Source organism: Giraffa tippelskirchi, chromosome 3 (genome assembly GCF_054371585.1).
Source record: "Giraffa tippelskirchi isolate mGirTip1 chromosome 3, T2T-mGirTip1v1.2.pri, whole genome shotgun sequence".
Lineage (NCBI taxonomy): Eukaryota > Metazoa > Chordata > Mammalia > Artiodactyla > Giraffidae > Giraffa > Giraffa tippelskirchi.
The window spans coordinates 98,650,071-98,671,632 of NC_137277.1; the positions used below are offsets into that span (position 1 = coordinate 98,650,071).

Consider the following 21,562-nt stretch of genomic DNA (forward strand, 5'->3'; position numbering starts at 1 on the left):
GTTGCTGAAGAATAGTATGTCATTATTTCTTCTGAGGTAATTTGTGTTTTTCTCCTTGACATCTTTTATGATATGCTATTTATCCTAATGCTTTGTGATTTTATCTAGATGTGGATATATTTTTATTTATCCTTTTTGAAACACAAAATATATTTTCAATCTAGAAACTTATTTTTTTCCTCAGCTCTAAGAAACACTTGGTGATTAGCTCTTCAAATACTGTTTTTTTTTTTTTTTTTAAATATCATTTCCTTCACTTCTTTCCTATGGCTCTCTCCTATTTAGTTATGTGTCTGAGCCTCTTAATATCACCTACATGTATCTTAACTTAATAAAAAAAAGGTTTATTGAGATGAAACTCATATACCGTAAAATTCACTCTTTCAAATACACATACAATTCAGTGGTTTTCCATATATTCACAGAGATGTATACCCATCACCACTGTGTAATTTTATTATTTTCTTTATTAATTTATTGGTTGTGCCACGTGGAATGCAAAATCTTAGTTCCCCAACCAGGGATTGAACCTGGGCCATGGCAGTGAAAGGGCTGAATCCTAACTACTCGACAACAAGGGAACAACTCCCTTAGAGTGTTTTCACCATGCAATGAAGAAATCTCATTTAAACCAGTAGTCACTCCCTACTCCTTCAGCCCCTAGTAACCAGTAATTCACTTTTTTAAAAATTTTTTTTAAATTAGTTTATTTATCTATTTTTTAACTTTACAATATTGTATTTGTTTTGCCATATATTGCCATGAATCCACCATGGGTGTACATGTTTTCCCCTTCCAGGAAAAAATATGGAACGCTTCACAAATTTGCATGTCATCCTTGCACAGGGGCCATGCTAATCTTCTCTGTATCGTTCCAATTTTAGTATATGTGCTGCTGAAGCGAGCGCAGTAATTCACTTTTTAAAAGAATTATTTATTTATTTGACTGCAGTAGGTTTCAGTTGCAGCATGCAAGATTTTAGTCACAACATGTGGGATCTATTTCCCTGACCAGGGATCTAGACCAGGGGTCTAGAGGCCCAATGTATGGGCCTCCCATACATTGAGATTCCAGAGTCTTAGCTACTGAATCACTAGGGAAGTCCCTGTAATTTACCTTTTATCTCCATGGATTTCTCTGTTCTGTACATATGAATGGAATCTTAAGATACATGGTCTTTGTGACTAGTTTTCTTCATGTAATAAAGTGTTTTCTATGTTTAGCATATATCCCTACTTCCTTTCACTTTTATTGCCAAATAATCTTTCACTGTAGGGATATACCATTGTTTATCCATTTATCACTGATTGACTTTTGAATAATTTTAAATATTGAAGAATTATGAATAATGCTGATATGAACATTCATGTGTAAAGTCTACACATGTAGATTTTTGTGGACATGTACTTTCAGTTTTCTTGGGTATACACTTAGGAACGGAATTGCTGGGTGACATGGAAACTTTTTGGTTAATTTACAGAGGAATTGCTGAATACTTTCCAAAGTGGCTACAATATTTTGTAATCCAACTAGCAATATTTAAAGTTTTCAGCTTTTTTATGTCTGCATCAGCGCTTGCTATATTCTGTATTTTTCATTATGGCCATTCTAGTGGGTGTAAAATAGTATCTCATTATGGTTTTGATTTGCATTTCCCTGATTGCTAATGATATTGAGCATTTTTTCTTGCTCACTGGTCATTTTTATATCTTCTTTGAATAAATGTCTATATAAATATTTTCCCCAATTTTAAATTGTGTCAGTTATTTTTAATTATTGAGTTTTAAGAGTTTTTAAATGTATATTTTAAATACAATTCCCTCATTAGATATATGACTTCCAAATATTTTCTCACATTATATTAGTATGTTTTTACTTTCTTGTCCTTTGAAGCACAAAATGTTTTATTTAGATGGAGTTCAGTTTATCGATCTTTCCTTTGATTGCTTGTGCTTTTGACTGATTCTTTTGCTTTTGCTGTCAGATATAAGAAACTGTTGTGTAATCCAAGGTGGAAAAGATTTACACCTATATTTTCTTCACAGAGTTGAATAATTGTATCTCTTATGTTTGGGTCATTGATCTATTTTGAGTTAATTTTTATGTATGGTGTTACATCAGTAAACGTCAGTCGCTCAGTCATGTCCAATTCTTTGCGACCCCATGGACTGCAGCATGCCAGGCCTCCCTGTCCATCGCCAACTCCTGGAGATTACTCAAACTCATGTCCATTGAGTTGGTGATGCCATCCAACCATCTCATCCTCTGTTGTCCCCTTCTCCTCCTGCCTTCAATCTTTCCCAGCATCAGGGTCTCTCCAAATGAGTCAGTTCTTCGCATCAGGTGGCCAAAGTATTAGAGTTTCAGCTTCAACATCAGTCCTTCCAGTGAATATTCAGGACTGATCTCCTTTAGGATGGACTGCTTGGATCTCCTTGCAGTCCAAGGAACTCTCAAGAGTCTTCTCCAACACCACAGTTCAAAAGCATCAATTCTTCAGCGCTCAGCTTTCTTTCTTTATACTCCAACTCTCACATCCATACATGACTACTGGAAAAATGATAGCTTTGACTAGACGGACCTTTGTTGACAAAGTAATGTCTCTGCTTTTGAATATGATGTCTAGGTTGGTCATAACTTTTTATATAGCTTTTTTGGTCATAACTTTTTTGGTCATAACTTTTTTTTATAGCGTGTGAGATGAGTGCAATTGTGCGGTAGTTTGAGCATTCTTTGGTATTGCCTTTCTTTGGGACTGGAATGAAAACTTACCTTTTCCAATCCTGTGCCCACTGCTGAGTTTTCCAAATTTGCTGGCACTTTCACAGCATCATCTTTTAGGATTTGAAATAGCTCAACTGGAATTCTATCACTTCCACTTTGTTCCTAGTGATGCTTCCTAAGGCTCACTTGACTTTGCATTCCAGAATGTCTTCTCTAAGTTGGTGTTCACACCATTGTGATTATCTGGATCGTGAAGATCTTTTTTGTATAGTTCTTCTGTGTATTCTTGCCACCTCTTCTTAATATCTTCTGCTTCTGTTGGGGCCATACCATTTCTGTCCTTTATTGAGTCCATCTTTGCATGAAATGTTCCCTTGGTATCTCTAATTTTCTTGAAGAGATTTCTAGGCTTTCCCATTCTCTTATTTTCCTTGCATTTTCTTTGCGTTGATCACTGAGGAAAGCTTTATTATCTCTCCTTGCTATTCCTTGGAACTCTGCATTCAGATGGGTATATCTTTCCTTTTCTCCTTTGCCTATCACTCCTCTTCTTTTCTCAGCTATTTGTAAGGCCTTCTGAGACAACCATTTTGCCTTTTTGCATTTCGTCTTCTTGGGGATGGTTTTGATCCCTGCCTCCTGTACAATGTCATGAACCTCTGTCCATAGTGCTTCAGGCACTCTGTCTATCAGATCTAATCCCTTGAATCTATTTGTCAGTTCCACTGTATAATCGTAAGGTATTTGATTTAGGTCATACCTGAATATTCTAGTGGTTTTCCCTACTTTCTTCAATTTAATTCTGTATTTGGCAGTAAGGAGTTCATGATCTGAGTCCGGTCTTGTTGTTGCTGACTATATAGAGCTTCTCCATCTTTGCCTGCAAAGAATATAATCAATCTGATTTCGGTGTTGGCCATCTGGTGATGTCCATGTGTAGTCTTTTCTTGTGTTGTTGGAAGATGGTGTTTGCTATAACCAGTGCGTTCTCTTGGCAGAACTCTTATTAGCCTTTGCCCTGTTTCATTCTAAGGCCAAATTTGCCTGTTACTCCAGGTATCTCTTGACTTCGTACTTTTGCATTCCAGTCCCCTGTAATGAGAAGGACATCTTTTTTGGGTGTTAGTTCTAGAAGGTCTTGTAGGTCTTCATAGAACCATTCAACTTCAGCTTCTTAAGCATTGCTGGTCAGGGCATAGACTTGGATTACCATGATGTTGAATGGTTTGCCTTGGAAACGAACAGAGATGATTCTGTCGTTTTTGAGATTGCATCCAAGTACTGCATTTCAGACTCTTTTATTGACTATGATGGCTACTCCATTTCTTCTAAGGGATTCCTACCCACAGTAGATATAATGGTGTGACTAAAGGATTCAATTTCAGTCTTTTGCATTGGGTTATCCAGTTACTCAGCACTTTTTGTTGAAAAAGACGTTCTTTCCACCACTGAATTGTTTTGGTACTGATGTCAGATATCAGTTGTCATTAAATTAAAGGTTTTCTTCTTGATTCTCAATTTTATTTCATTGATCTAAATATACAAAATTACAGCAGTACCACACTACTTTGACTGGTGTAGATCTGTAGTAAGTTTTGAAAGCAAAAAGCATGAACACTCGAACTGTTTTTTTTCAAGGTTGTTTTAGCAACTCTGGGTCTCTTACTATCAGATTTCTTTCATCAAATTCTCCTTTCATGTCTTACTTCTGTGTGGTCTTGTTACCTTTCATGTTTTTTTTTGTTTGCTTGTTTTAATCTGAAATTACTTTCTTGAGACCTACTTAAAATATTCTTTAGCCAAATTCAATCTACTCCTTATTCCTCTCTCCCATCCTGTCCTTTTTTTTTTTTTTCTTTTCCAGTTTTCTAGTAAGATCTTTCTCATAACTTTTTTCTTTTACAATATTTCTTTTTATCTTCCAGCTAGTTGGTAAGTAATCTTGTCCCAGTACTCTGTTAATCTCTGGGAAAGAAAATTCTTGGAAACACAATCCTTATTCTTAAGTTACTTTTGATAAATAATATAAAAAGTAGGTAAGTCAACCCATGGTAAATTCTCTTTCATAAAGGAGAATCAGATTTTTGCTTTTGATAATACGTTTTGATATAATTTTTGGTAAATTTGATAGTAATAATCAGTTTAAAAGAAAGTGCTTATATTAAAACAAGCATAAATGATAAAAGCAAGCATTGTCTATATGGAAAAACTGAATGTAAAGGAATAGCATAAAGGAAAATTAAACTGTAAAAAATGACACAAAATAACTATACATGTTAATAAATGTGTTATTTCCTTCCTTCCAATGATGGACCAGTCCTTCATTGGTGCATAATAAATGTTTTGAGTATAATTGTTGGTGTTTTTTGTTTTAATTTAAATTATTTATGTTTGGCCATGCTGGTTCTTCGTTCTTGCTCAGGCTTTCTCTAGTTTCAGTGAGCAGGGACTTCTCTTTGTTGTGGTACATGGTCTTCTTATTGAAGTGGCTTCTTTTGTTGTGGAGTTCAGGCTCTAGGTATCTGGGCTTCAGTAGTTGCAGCACATGGGCTCAGTAGTTGTGGCTTGTGAACTCTACTTTGCAGGCTGGGAAGTTGTGGCACGCAGGCTTATTTGCTCTAAGACATGTGGGATCTTCCTGGACCAGGGATTTATACTGTATCTCTTGCATTGCCCAATGGATTCTTTACCACTGAGCCACCAGGGAAACCCTGTTTCCTCCCCCTCCACAAAAAAAAAGAACAACGATTTCTCCAATTTTCCAGTACCACCTGCGTGTCCAGGAATTTAATTTATTTTGTACACAAAGTATTCATAAGTGCAGCTTCCACAGACTGAGATCTCTATCCCATAAGACTGCCCTCACTTTCAATGCCAGCTAGAAATGACATTCTTAGAGACAGACTAAATGTTTATTTGTTATTATACCACAAACATCTATTATATTTTAGATGTTGTTGTTTAGTTGCTAAGTCATGTCCAACTCTTTTTGCAACCCCATGGACTGTATATAGCCCAACAGGCTCCCCTGTCTATGGATTTTCCCAGGCAAGAATACTGGAGTGGGTTCCCATTTCCTTCTCCAGGGGATCTTTCCGACCCAGGGATTGAACCCACGTCCCCTGCATTGGCAAGTGGGTTCTTTACCACTGACTCACCAGAGAAGACCATATATTAGACCTAACCATTGCTTATATGGAACTTGAATTCTAGTGAAAGGATACATACTAGTAAAAAAAAATTCCTAACAATATGAAATAAGTTAGTCTTATCTCTTGGGCTTATATGTACCACATCTTACAGGATATTAAGATTACCCTACTCATCTAGGCTGCAAGGAGTGCTTGGAGTTGGAACTGGGCTTGAAGGTAGATGACAGAATTAGGAAAAGGTTTCTGGAAGAAGTTGCTTTTTACTTGACAAAAGGAAAGAAGAGAGACAAAGAGTAAGAAATGTCCTGCTGGTATAAATGACACCAAAAGGGTAATTTAAAGTGGTGTCACTGTCCATGAGGTCACAGAATCCCATGGGATTGAGGACACACACACACACACACACACACACACACACACACACACACACACACACACACACACACACACACACACACACACACACACCCCCACCGTCCCCTTAGGGTGGTATATAGGGGAGATTTTCAAATAGAGTATTATTCTACTTTTTTTTTTTTTTTTTTAAATCTCTTGTCCTTTTCTATGCAGTGAAATTTTATTTAAAGTGCTGGAATGAAATCGCCCATTTTCTAAAATGAAGTTGACTTCTAAGTAAGAACATTTTAAGTTTTAAACCAAAGAGCCAGAACCTTTATCCTCCAAATAACTGGTTATTGCACCTCAGAGGAAGATGAGACAGATAAAATACTCGTTAGTTTAACAGATGTGTATTGAAAACCTACTGTGTATGAGACACGATATAATGCCTATTATTTTATTATGGAACATATTTTTGTATCTATGTATTCCCCTGGCTACTTTGAAATAAGGTAGATAACCAAAAAATTATCTCCCAGAGGAATTAATTGCTTTAAATGATGACATTTTAAATTACATACATTTTATTTTTTTTTATTTATTACATACATTTTAAAAATATTGTGACAGTAAAGCAGATAGACACATGAAATTATGTTTAAATTTTGAATCAAAAAATACATTTTTATCATGAGAATTTTAAATATTTGTATTCTATATTTTTATTTTTAAAACTCCTAAATAATCCAGCTGTTTAAAAGAGCAGGCATTGTATTTGCATCTTATTATACTATTTCTGCTTTATATTAGAAAACTTGCTAGTGAAGTATGTGATCACAGAAGTTGAGCATTAAGTCTGTTTTATGTCTTTACTAAAGCTTCTTTGCCGATTTTGTTTAGGTATATTATAGGAATAGGAAGACCACGGTCTACATATTTTGTGCATGCATATGTGCTAAATTGCTTCAGTCGTGTCCAGCTCTTTGCATCCCCATGGACTTTAGTCCACCAGACTCCTCTGTCCCTGGGATTCTCCAGGCAAGAATACTGGAGTGTGTTGCCATGCCCTCCTCCAGGGGATCTTCCTGACCCAGGGATCAACCCACCTCTATTATGTCTCCTACACTGGCAGTTGGGTTGTTACCATAGCATCACCTGGGAAGCCTGCCGGTGGTTAGTCTTTGAATTGCTCTAAAAACAGTCATCACTTCATACTGAAGAGCTAACTTCATAATTGTTTTAGAAACTAAAGGTAGCTATACATATGTAATATATATTACAATTTTATGCTTGTTTACTTCACTAGCAGTTTTAAGAACAAGAATCTATTTTTCATTTAAACCATATTTTTAAATTGTTTTGAGGACAAAGCTGAATGGTATTTATATGTAATAATTATACATCACTGATAATATCAGAAATATATGTTAGAGATACAAGGCACCACTTACTTGTTATGAGTTATGATGATGTATATTTAACTATTACTTGATAAATGTTGCCTGGCATTCCAAATATTGTTAGGGGGTAGGTTATGGAAACCCTGATGTAAGAGAAAAAGAGGAAATAGCATAATAAAATTTATTTAGTATGACAGTAGTCAATTAAAATTATATTTAATAAAACTTAGATATTGAGGGCTAAGAGCCTCTTGATGAAGGTGAAAGAGGAGAGTGAAAAAGTTGGCTTAAAACTCAACATTTAAAAAACTAATATTATGGTATCTGGTCCCATCACTTCATGGAAAATAGATGAGGAAACAATGGAAACAGTAACAGACTTTATTTTCTTGGGCTCCAAAATCACTGCAGATGGTGACTAGCCATAAAATTAAAAGACGCTTGCTCCTTGGAAGAAAAGCTATGACAAACCTAGACATATTAAAAAGTAGAGACATCACTTTGCCAACAAAGGTCCATATAGTCAAACCTATCTATGGTTTTTCCAGTAGTCATGTATGGATGTGAGAGTTGGACCATAAAGAAGGCTGAGGGCCAAAGAACTGGTGCTTTTTAACTGTGGTGTTGGAGAAGAACCTTGAGAGTCCCTTGGACAGCAAGGAGATCAAACCAATCAATCCTAAAGGAAATCAGTCCTGAATATTCATTAGAAGAACTGATGCTGCACTGAAGCTCCAATACTTGGGCCACCTGATGGGAAAAGCTGACTCATTGGAAAAGACCCTGATTTTGAGAAAGATTGAAGGCAGGAGGAGAAGGGGATGACAGAGGATGAGATATAGTTGGATGGCATCACGACTCAATGGACATGAATTTGAACAAGCTCTGGGAGATGGTGAAGGACAGGGAAGCCTGCTGTGCTGCAGTCCATGGGGTCACAAAGAGTCGGACATGACTGAGTGACTGAACAACAGCAACAAAAATATTCAAGAGATGATGCTTAGCAACTTTGCATAATCTTGTCCTCTTTTCCTAGCAAATTCAGTGTTTGTTTAAAATTCCAGCTCCTAAGATTCACAGTCAGGAAACTCAAAAGTGTTGTTTTCACCATCCTTTTTATTACGCATTCCAACTGGTGACTGAATCTGGTTAACTAGTTTAATGATCAGTAAGGTACTTATTCATTCCTATGCGTAGTGCTGTCCTCAGTGCTCAGTCATGTCCAACTCTTTGTGACTTCACAGAGTAGCCCACCAGTCTCCACTGTCCTTGGAATTTTTCAGGCAAGAATACTGGAGTGGGTTGCCATTTCCTTCTCCAAAGGATCTTCCTGACCCAAGGATCAAACCTGAGTCTCCTGAATTGGCAGGTGAATTATTTACTGCTATGCCACCTGGGAAGCCCTTTCTGTTCCAAGAACTTTAAAGAAAAATGTTACCTATTCAGAACAGAGTTATATAGGCATTGTCGTGTTCTTGAATGTTGCTGGATAAATCAAACTAACATTGCCTTTAAAGCTCCAAGAGAGCTTTTATGTTTTTAAGCTTTTCAGTCTGCATAAGAACTCAGTGAACATGGAAGTTTTACGTGCTTTTAGTTTTCAAACTCTATTTATTTTGTTACTTTCTTTTGAACTCTTGCAAACTGTTTTAATATCCACCTTATTTTCTGGTTATTTAACAGTTGCCAGGTTTTGTGAATGTTAAAACAATATGCTTCCTTATGGATATCAACTGTTCATTAACTGCGTAGTAGTCCATTTGATGGTTAGGAGAAAGAGAATTTGCTAGCAGTTAAAGGATTTAGTGTTGACATTGATGTATGTTATACAATGGATCCTTATAATATCAAGATGTGTTTTCTGCTACAAGGTGTTAATAGTTTTAATCTGCAGTCTTCATTTTCACAAATTATATTCTTTTATGTTTTGTCACTCATTTTAAAAACTGGTAACAGTTCACAATCTTTAAAATTTCATTATGAACACAACAGTGTTCATAGTGTGAACTCCACAACAGAAATGATAAAGAAACCAATTAAAGACTGGGCAAAGAATTTTAACGTTTCTCTAAAGAAGGTATACAAATGGCAGTAAGCAATTGAAAAGGTGTACAACATCAGGAAATGCAAATCAAAGCACAATGAGATAATACTTCATATTTACTAAGAACTATAAAAAGACAAAAACAATGAAAGATAAGTGTTGACGAGGTTGGAGTATATGGAAGTCTCACATACTGTTTGTGGGAATGTAAAATGGTGCAGCTACTTTGGAAAATAGTTTTTCAATTAATAAGTTAAACAGAGAGCTACTATATGACCAACTTATATTTCTAGATATGTATCTAAGAGAACTGAAAATTTATACCCACATAAAAACTTGTACATGAATATTCATAGTGTTATTTATAATAGCCCCAAGGTGGAAACAACCAAAATGTTTATTAACTGATGAATGGATAAATGAAGAGTGAATATAATGGGATATTATTCAGCCACACAAGGGAATGAAGTACTGACATAAGTCACAATATGTATGAGCTGTGAAAACATTATGCTAAATGAAAGAAGCCAGACGGGAAACGTCACACATTATATGATTCCACTTGTATGAGATGTCCAGAATGGGCAAATTCATAGAGACAGAAAATAGATCAGTAGTTACCAGAGGCTGGGAGGAAGAGTGGAGAAGAAAATGGGTGGTGACTACTTAATTGGTATGGTGTCTTTTCTGGAGTGATGAAAATATTCTAGAATTAAATAGTGGTGATGAATGCACAACATTGTGAATATACTGAAACCTGAATTTTATACTTTAAAAGGGCAAATTTTGTTGTTACATCAATTTTATCTCAGTCTAAAAAATTCATTGTGGTTTCTAAAATTTTCATATTTGGGAAAAGAAAAACATGAAAAATACCACTCTGTATAGTTCATCTCTTATTAAACTTATGTGTGACATAGTTGAACCATATTGTTTTAGGTGCTTAAATGCTCTTCTAGTATGATGCCAAAGGCCAGCCTCTGAGGGAAGTAAAAAGAAACTGCCCTTCGGGGACTTCTCTGGTGGTACAGTAGATAGGGATCCACCTGCCAATGCAGGGGACCTGGGTTCGATCCTTGGTCTGGAATGATTCCACATGCTGCGGAGCAACTAAAACCTATGTGCCACAACTAGTGTGAGCCCACAGTCGAGTCAGTGACATGCAGCTACTAAACCCCTTTGCCACAACTATGGAAGCCCCTGCACCCTGGAGTTCACACACCACAAATTCTGAGCCCAGCTGCCTAGAGCCTGTGCTCTGCAACAAGAGAAGGCACCACAATGAGAAGCCCACACACCACTGCAACTAGAGAAAGCTAGCACTCAGCAGCGAAGACCCAGCACAACCAAAAGTAAATAAATGAATAAATAATAATAAAAAAGAAATAGTCCTTGAAAACTCATTATTTTGCTTATTGCTGGAATATTTTTGACTGCTCAATAGAATAACTTTCCTCAGGTCACAGTAAAAAAAGAGCTGTGCTTTCTTTAAGATAATTTCTTTTCACTTTGTGAATACTGTGAATAATATATACATACAAACAAAAGTTGTTTATGACAGTCATTTTGTCTTTGCATTGGTTACCAGGAAAGTGAAAGACGTATGTTTGGTCCTTCAGTAACAAAGAGTACAGGGCCTTATGGCTTGCAGTTTTGAAACTAACCTCTTGGCCCAGTCTTACTTTTCTCATTCTCGAATTCCTATTTTTATTATGGATATTATGTACCTAATCAGTATATTACTTCATATTTTAGACTAGGTCACAGTATGAAAATATACAGAGATAAGGATGCTGTGATTAGAGGGAAGAAAGCCTGAAATGCAAATGTGTTTGAGCAACTTATCTAAATTAATTTGCACTAATATATAATTAGTAATTGTCTTTATAACTTTCAAATTAACTTTTTTTTTTTCTTTTTCAAATTAACTTTTTTAAGGAGGCAAGGGAAAATGGACAAACTCCAGGAGATGGTGGGGGACAGGAATACCAGGCATGCTGTTGTCCATGGGGTCGTGAAGAATCGGACATAGCTTGGTGACTGAACAAAAACAGCAATTAATAGACAGAAAGAATGGAACTTTGGAAGTGATAAACATTTGTATAATTGATGGATGATATGAAGTGCTTTCTGTTTTGAATAGAGTGATAAGTAATAGAATAGAGTGGTGCTGGAAATCCAAAAATGGAAATGGGTCAATGCAGAGGAGGGAAAAGGGAAAGTATAGTGGAGATGTTTTTTGAAATTGCTGGCTTTACTTTTTGTCTAATGTTGATCCTATTTAAGCCTCACTGTGCATAATCAAATAGGAGCTGTGTATGACATTATTTCTATCCTGTGCAGCTGTACATGTTTAGTTTAGAAGGACATTGCTGTCACATTATAAACTGCGTCAACATTGCTTTCATATTTTTAACCTGACAGCCTCTATTACAAATAATATTGCTTCTAAAGAATTTTTAATTTAATTATATGTGGTGTCTTCCCCTGTGATTTTTAATATAGTTTCCATAGAATTATTAAATTAGTTCATATCTTATATTTATTGTCTTTGCATTTCCAGCAGCATGGACAGATTTATACATTTACTAGGTGCTTGGTAATCATTGATTTTGCTTTTGTAATTTTCCCTATCAGCATTTTTTACTTCCCTAAATCCTTCTCACCAGCATATCAACTTACTGTAGTATTCCTCCATTTTAATACAAAACCTTTCAAAATCCCACATCCCCCTCCAGCTACAGTGCTGTTTCTCTACAATTTTTAATAGCAAAACTCCTTCAAAGTGTTGTTCATACATGCTGCTTCTACATCCTCATTGCACTTTCTATCACTACCACCATCACCAAACTTATTCCTACCCTAGTGTTCTCCATCTCATCCATGTTGTTACTGTTAAATGCTTTTTAAGTGGCTTTTTTCCCCCATCAAGTACATAGCAATAATTGCATCTGAGCCTTATACCTCTCTTTCATCTGTGTACCTCAAAAAATTTTATAAGCACAATTAAGTAAAACTTCACAACATCCCTATGAAGTTGATAATTATGGTATGGCAAACTGAAGTACTAAGAGATTGCCTAAGTTATCTTATGTATGTATGCCAAAATTCTAAAAGTAGACCAGGGTAATGTAACATTTTGTTGACACCATTAGACCAGATTTCTTTTTTATGATGAAATCATTTTAAGAGTTCTCAGAAAAAATGAAATAGTAGCAATGATTACTTAATAGCCCTAAGTATTCATAGCAAAGTTCTTTTAATAGACAAGAGTAAAATGTATGTTATCTGAAATTTAGCTCTTTATTAGTGATGGCAACTTTGGTGGTTGTACCTAATAAAGTATTTTTTTTTGATTGTTGTTAAATTGCTTAATTGCTGCACCAAGTCTTTATAGCCTTAATTTGAATTGGATATTTAAAGGTTTGGAGTGGAAGTTTCATTAAGTCTTTTAGCTATGGTACATGAAACCTTTATAGAGCTATGTTTATATTTTTCTTCATTGCTGGCTTGCTCAAGTGAGGTGGTTTTTTTCAAGGCAATTTTATCAGTGGAAAATTTTGATTTGGCATTTGTTGACAAGACTAAGATGGATTCTAATTTTGATAAAAACTAAAATTTCCCCATAATTTTAAATGATGTATTTTACTTTAGTTAATAGTAATCCTTCAAAAACTTTACCTCTCTGTTGCTAAAATTTGAGTTGAATTCTCTAAAAAAAAGAACTTAGAGAAATAAAAATATAGCGAAAACAGCATATAATTTTTCTTAAATGAAAAGTGAAAGTGAAGTCGCTCAGTTGTGTCCGACTCTTTGCGACCCCATAGACTGTAGCCTACCAGGCTCCTCCCTCCATGGGATTCTCCAGGCAAGAATACTGGAATGGGTTGCCATTTCCTTCTCCAGGGGATTTTCCTGACCCAGGGATCGAACCTGGGTCTCCCACATTCCAGGCAGACACTTTAACCTCTCAGCCCTTCGTTATATTACTTCACCCAAGTGATTAGTTCATTTTTGGATGTTGTGTATATATTAGCCTCAAAAATATTTCAACACCTGTTGACAGCGCTACCACTTTCTTCCTTTACTGGGTGCCCATTTATGGCCCTAAAGCAGAAACCCATGATCTAGGGAGTAAAGATTTTGAGAAGTACTAATTAATGTTGAAACAATAGGATGGTAAAAGATCTTTAGAAAAAGATCCAGCTTTATATATGCTTAGAAAAAATTCACCAAATCTAATAGCCAGTTGTGCTTTGTTTCATGGGATTTTATTAGCTAGATTATGAAGTTGCTATTTGAGCTCTAGCTAAACTTTATTGTAATAAGGCTTATATTAGTTGTCTAAAAATTTTGTGAATTAATTTATGAGAATTATACCTCTTTTAGAGAAGTTTCAGTCACACAGAACATTAAGGACACGTGTTGCACATGAAGGATATGATATAATTTGAGGGAGTGACAGCTTTTGTAGTAAGGATAGTAAAATTATTTCTTGTATTTTACTAATTAGTAGAAGTTATTATTATTATTTTTTTTTTTTGGTCACGTCAGGCAGCACACAAGATCTTAGTTCCTTGACAAGGGATTGAACCCAGGCCCCCTGCATTGGGAGCATGGATTCTTAACCACTGGGCAGCCAAGGAAGCTCCATAAATGTAATTTTATTTCATAAAAAATGTAAAATCTTTGATAATACAAGATGTGCTTTTTAATTTGATTTATTTTATATTTATTTTTATTGAAGTATAGTTGATGTATAATATTGTGATAGTGTCTGGTGTACAGCAAAGTATCCATATATATTCTTTTTCAGATTGTCTTCCTTTATAGATTATTACAAGATATTGAATATAGTGCCCTGTGCTATATGGCAGGACCTTGTTATTTGTCTGTATTATATATAGTAGTGTGTATCTGTTAATCCCAAACTCCTAAAATATCCATGTCCCATCTTTCCCAATCCCCTGGAGTAGGAAATGGCAACCCACTCCAGTATTCTTTGCTGGAGAATCCCATGGATAGAGGAACCTGGAGGGCTACTGTCCATAGGGTTGCAAAGAGTTGGACACAACTGAAACGACTTAGCACATCTCACACCATAAGTTTGTTTTGAGTCTACTTCTGTTCCATAAATTCATTTGCATCATTTTTTTTTTAGATTCCACGTAGAAGTGATATATTATTTGTCTTTCTCTGTCTGTCTCATTTCACTTACTATGATAATTTCTAGGTCCATCCATGTTGCTGCAAATGACATTATTTCATTCTTTTTATGGCTGAGTAATATTTCATCGTGTGTGTGTGTGTGTGTGTGTGTGTGTGTGTGTGTACCGCATCTTTATCCGTTCATCTGTCCGTTAGGTTGCTAATACGTCTTGACCGTTGTAAATAATGCTGCTATGAATATGGGGGTGCGTGTATCTTTTCAAACTAGAGTTTTCTCCAAGAAGTGCTTTTTAAAATGCCATATGTTCATGTTTGGTTTTACCTAAAGTAGTATTTGTTTAGCTGAAGAGAGTAGTATGGGAAAGAGTGACAAAAAGTTAGAACCATGGTAAATCATCTCTTTAAAACCTGAAAGAGATGTACAACATTTTTTGTTTTTGCTTTTGGTTTTCTTTAATAATTAAAGCAGAGGGGAAGCTCACTTTGTTTTAGGTTGTGATATGAGAAAGTTTGGTGGAAAATGAGAAACTGAAACTTCCCTGGTGGTCCAGTGGCTAAGGCTCCATGCTCCCAATGGAGGGGGCCTGTTTTCGATCCCTGGTAGGGGAGCTGGATCCCACGTGCCACAACTAGGAGTTTGAGAGTCTCAACTAAGACCTGGCACAGCCAAATAAGTAAAAATTCAAAATTATTAAAATGAGAATTCTCGTTGGCTGTATTTCCAGACTTCTCTTCTTGGGAGGCTATAGAGTAATCACTTTTGAACTTCCTGGGTATCTTTAGAGTAGATAGTGGGCTTCTGGTTATTTCTAACAGAAGGTATTGAATTACAGTCATCCCTTGGTGTCTAGGAGGGCCTGGATTAATGTATATGGATTAATGTGCAGTGGCAGAAATCACTGGAACCCCGGCCTTCACAGCTTCTTTGAACATTAAGGGAAGACGAACATCTAATGTTTTACTGAATACCCTGTTTACACCTACAGATGAAACTGAGGACAGAAAGCATTCACTGAATTTGTTGTTGTTAATTGCTTAGTCACTAAGTCATGTCTGACTCTTTTTTGACCCCATGGTGATGGACTGAAGCTTGGCAAGCTCCTCTGTCCATGGGATTTTCCAGGCAAGAATAGTGGAATGAGTTGCCATTTCCTTTCTGCAGGGGATCTTCCCACCTCAGGGACTGAACCTACGTTCTAGGCAGATTCTTTCCCCCTGAACCAACCAATAGGAAAGCCTATTTATTCAGTGCTCCAAAATACTGCTTGAAATTGGTCATTATCTATTCAAGCTGCTTGCTTTCTTTCCTTTCTCTACCTTTGGTATCTTCCCCCTACTAAATCAGGAAAACAACTTTTAGCCAGACACTACCATAGTCACTGTTTATACAGATCAGGAAATGATTTCTATCACTTCAGAGCTTTGTTGCTTTTAAAGTATTAAATTGATTAGTGTTTTCATAATTTGACAAAACTACTTAACAAAACTTCTATTCATGTTATGTAAAATCTTCTATTTATATGTCCACTCTAGATTAGACAGCGGACTTCTTTCATGCATACCATATTACATGCTTAGTTAGAACTTTTGTCTCCCCGTTAAAGCTTGCTCGTGTTTTTTCCTTAAAACCTAATAAGAGAGGGAAAATAATTGTTGTCAAGAGAAGTTCCCAGGATCAGGACTATTAAAATTGTTAATAAAATGAATTTTATTTTTTCTAAATTTGACTGAGGTTTTAGTCATAACAGTGCATGAATAAATGAAGTAGACCACTTCTACCCAGCTGATTTAGATTTAAATTTAAAGAGATTTAAAACTCAGCTCTCCAAAACCCAAGACTATTTCCTCTTACAGGCAATATGATCCATCAAGAATTCTACAATAAAATAGACCTTCTTTTCCACTTAACATAAACTTGAAAGTTATTTGAAGATAATTTGGCTCCAAATTTGAAGCAATGTCCTTGAATGGAACATATCCTATCCAACATGGTTGAGGGTTATGTCTAAAAAAAAAGAAAGAAAGAAAATAAATTTTCAAATATTATAGAAGGATCATTTACACTTTGATCTTAGTATAGTTTCAGAAATGCCTAGTTGTGCTGTTTGATATGATAGTAGCTACATGTCGACTTTTAAATTTAAATTAATATTTAAAAGTCAGTTTATTAGTCACACTAACCATATCACGAGTACTCAAGCACATTTGGCTATCGGCTAGGTATTGGACAGTGCAGACACTAAACTTTTTCATTTTGCATTGTTTCATTGGACACCTTCGTATAGAATAGAGTTGTCCCATGATATCGGTGGGGAATTGATTCCAGGACTTGTTACAGGTGTAATAATCCATGGAGTATCAAGTCCCTTATATAAAGTGACATAGTACAGTCAGGTCTCCCTTATCTGTAGGGTGTGGAGACCACATCCCATGGATATTGATACTGTGTTCCACTAGTGGTAGATCACATTTTTGCCAGTTTTCTCAGATTATAGATCCCTGTTATTTACAATATCATTTCCCTCCAAAGTATTGCTTATCAAAGTATGTGATTTTTTTCCTACCAGATAATTTCCCCAAGTAATAAAAAAGAACAATAATGCACAGGATTTGAAAGAGCTAGATGATGATAGAAACATGTTTAGATTTTTATGAAGTTTGTTATTAACCTTAAAAACATGTTGAATTCTCCATAGTTGTCATTCTCTAAAAAATGAATGATAGACACAGACTTTCCATGCTACAGTCCAAGTTTGCAACACTGAAATAGCCTACAAGTAACATATGGTTTATGAGATTACTTTTCATTTATATATTTTAGAGGTAATTTTCATTATATAACTACACCTTGAAAAGAACATAGAATACAGAGAAAACATTAAATTGATTTATAAATGAAGGATTAAATATTTTAGTAACTAATCCTTTAAATGAAGGCACTAGTGGTAAAGATGGATTTTTGGTGGCCCAGATGGTAAAGACTCTGCCTGCATTGCAGGAGACCCGGGTTCGATCCCTGGGTTGGGAAGATCCCCTGGAAAAAGAAATGGCAACTCACTCCAGTATTCTTGCCTGGAGAATTACATGGACAGAGGAGCTTGGTGGGCTACAGTCCATGGAGTCGCAGAGTTGGACACGATTGAGCAACTAACACACACAGTGGTAAAGAACCCACCTGTCAATGCAGGAGACATAAGAGACATAGGTTCGATCCCTGGGTCAGGAAGATACCCTGGAGGAGGGCATGGCAACCCACTCCAGTATTCTTGCCTTGGAGAATCCCTTGGACAGAGAACCCTGGTGGGCTACAGTCCACGGTGTCACCCAGAGTTGGACATGACAGAAGCGACAGCACACACACACACAGCGTATATTTCCATGTTCAGATTGAGTAGGATGAGAAAATGTCAGATTTTTTTTATTCGTTTATTCTTTTGAATCTTTTTCAGTAAGTTCAGTTCAGTTCAGTCTCTCAGTCGTGTCCGACTCTGCAACCCCATGAATTGCAGCACGCCAGGCCTCTCTGTCCATCACCAACTCCGGGAGTCTACCCAAACCCATGTCCATCAAGTTGGTGATGCCATCCAACCATCTCATCCTCTGTCGTCCCCTTCTCCTCCTGCCCTCAATCCTTCCCAGCATTAGGGTCTTTTCCAATGAGTCAACTCTTTGCATGAGGTGGCCAAAGTATTGGAGTTTCAGCTTCAACATTAGTCCTTGCAATGAACACCCAGGATTGATCTCTTTTAGGATGGATTGATTGGATCTCCTTGCAGTCCAAGGGACTCTCAAGAGTCTTCTCCAACACCACAGTTCAAAAGCATCAATTCTGCGACGCTCAGCTTTCTTCACAGTCCAACTCTCACATCCATACATGACCACTGGAAAAACCATAGCCTTGACTAGATGGACCTTTGTCAGCAAAGTAATGTTTCTGCTTTTTAATATGCTGTCTAGGTTGGTCATAACTTTCCTTCCAAGGAGTAAGCGCCTTTTAATTTCATGGCTGCAATCACCATCTGCAGTGATTTTGGAGCCCTCAAAAATAAAATCTGCCACTGTTTCCACTGTTTCCCCATCTATTTCCCCATCTATTTCTAAATGATGGGACCAGATGCCGTGATCTTAGTTTTCTGAACATTGAGCTTTAAGCCAACTTTTTCACTCTCCTCTCTCACTTTCATCAAGAGGCTTTTTAGTTCCTCTTCACTTTCTGCCGTAAGGGTGGTGTCATCTGCATATGAACTAGTGAGGTAAAAAGCAGTAATAAGGACAGAATGAGGAAGAATGGTTGGCAGGATAGATTGGATGGGAGGTATGAGATAGAAAAAGGAACCAAGGAAAGCTCAGTTCTATGTGCTTTGACAAGTCATGTATCCTCTCCAACGTGTTTTCCTGAGTGTATAATGAGAAATACCTCTTTCCTACTTTGAAGGAATTGTTATGAGGAGATGAAATAATAATCAAAGCTAAGTATGAATCTTAAAACACCGTTAATGTTGTATTACTTTTAAACACTAAACATTTAAAAGCTCACCTTAAGTTACTTGCCTGGTAGCTCAGCTGGTAAAGAATCTGCTTGCAGTACTGGAGAGGCCAGTTCAATTCCTGAATCAGGAAGACCCCTGGAGAAGGGATAGGCTATCAATTCCAGTATTCTTAAGCTTCCCTGGTAACTCATCTGGTAAATAATCTGCCTGCAATGCAGAGTTTCTCCTTGATTGATAATAAGTAGTAGATCATGTTTTGGGCATAGACTGAGCAGCTGATCTAATCATAGAAAAAAAAGGATACCTGTCTGTCATTTGTTTTATAGTATATTTAAGACATTGTGATTCTCTTCTTAGTAAATATTTGAAAACAAATAAAACTAACTCGAGTGACCTATTGTTTATTTAATAATATGTTTACTCTGCGGTGTTGTTGATTATAAATGAAACATAATTTGCCATGCTACAAGAAATAATGACCTATAAATAAACTCTAGATGTTTCATGCTTATTTGTGTCATGCCAATTGTACTTTTCCTGATAATTTTAGAATACCTTATGGCATCATGACGGAAAAATATTCTAAGAAAAGTTTTTAGTTTTTGAAATTACATACTGAAATATGATTCAGCTGAATGTATTTCTGTTTTCCTATTACAGATTTCTCAACAGTGATGTCACAAGATTGACCACATTGAACACAGTAAGACTAAAATGATAAGCTTTTAGAGACGTTTTGTTTTCTCTGAGAATCAGAATTTCTCTGAGAATCAGAATTAAGTTAGAAAATATTTGTAATTTTTAATTGCTACTCTTTCTTTCAGCAGCCAATTGAATATTTACATTTAATGATTCATGTCTCATACTCTATAGTTTAAATAGTTCTTTTAATGATTTTAAACACTTTAAATGAAAATTATCCGTAATTTATAACTGAAATTATATGCCCGATTATATATACATATTTCAGTGTGAATCATAACCTGAACATGATCATTTTTAGTTTTATTTTTATAAAATATGGTACAAAATATTTGAGGTGACTCCACATTAGGAAAAAGATTATAAAAATAAAATTACTTGGGACTGTAATCACATATTACGAAGGACTGTGAAAACAGCCGTCTTGAAAGGATTCTTAGACTTCTTTATTAAAATTTTCATTGATGTATAAAGAGTCTTCCAAATATGGAGAGCTGTTCAAAAGGATAGTTTTCTTAAGAAACGGATACTTCTCCTCTTTAATTTTAAAATGTTAATTTCTACTGTGTATAAGGAAATATGCTACATAAAGAAAAACTTTATCCAAGGTTTTGTCTATATTATTAGAAAATTGTAAGTAGTAAAATCTGAATTGCAGTAATGAAATTTTACAGGATTTTTGAAAACGCCTTTTAAATAACAAGGGGAAAAATTGAGTATATTATTTATTCAGTGAATCTGCTTCTTTAATCCTATTTTAATTGTTCGTTAGAAGCAGTAATTATCAGAAATGTTAATATGTATATAAATAATCTTTATGTTTTAACATTTTTTTTGAAAACTGGTTCGTTTGTTAAATTTAACATTTTTCAGAGTCCAGAGAGAGCTTTTATTATATTTTTAAAGGCTTTATCATCATCGTTGAGTATACAGATTTTTATGGCATGTTTATTCATTTTCCTAAGGGACCATTTTAAATATCTCTAATTTGTAGCTCTTTGCTTGTTTGTTTTTTCTTAGTCAGAACTTTATGGCCCTAACTAATAGTTTACAGCAAAATATTAACATATTTCTGTAGCATCCTTCTGTTTTGCATCTAGTGTTTCACAATCAAGAAAGTTAAAATTAACATCGTATGAAAAAGGTATTTTTTTAAATTAAAAAATGCTGACCCTCAGTACATTTTTAGAGTAATATTAAGAGAACATTTAATTGCAACTGTTTGAATTCAAGAATTTCAGGAAGAGAGGTGGTGTTCAGATTTAACATTATCAGATGTTAAAAAAGTTAAAAACTAAGTATTCATATGAGAGTTTCATAAGTACCTGATAACAGAAACCCTTTCTCATAATGTCAAGGTTGTGAAGCTTTCTCTAGCCCCTTAAGTCAAGAAGAGTGGGTAGATTTCAACACTGATTCAGGCTGAAAGTATTGAGAGGGTAGTTCAAGTGTTGACCATGGGACTGAAATAAAATGAGACCGGGGGAAGGCTGATACATTCAAAGAAAATGGAGAGATTAAAGGACTAGTCAGGGTAGATA

The 21,562-nt window shown here is 35.6% G+C and overlaps 1 protein-coding gene and 1 non-coding gene across 9 annotated transcripts in view; one reads left to right on the plus strand and one right to left on the minus strand.

Annotated features, from left to right (window-relative positions):
- BAZ2B (bromodomain adjacent to zinc finger domain 2B) overlaps positions 1 to 21,562 on the plus strand; it is a 414,086-nt gene that overhangs the window by 142,929 nt on the left and 249,595 nt on the right. For all 8 annotated transcript variants that reach the window (XM_081582778.1, XM_081582779.1, XM_081582781.1 and 5 more), the window contains exon 4: positions 19,980 to 20,022. The gene's annotated coding sequence lies outside the window, so the exon portion shown is untranslated. The remainder of the gene's footprint in view (positions 1 to 19,979; positions 20,023 to 21,562) is intronic.
- Positions 802 to 908, minus strand: LOC145543860 (U6 spliceosomal RNA). The gene has a single exon (XR_014081108.1). It is a non-coding gene; the product is annotated as a U6 spliceosomal RNA (small nuclear RNA).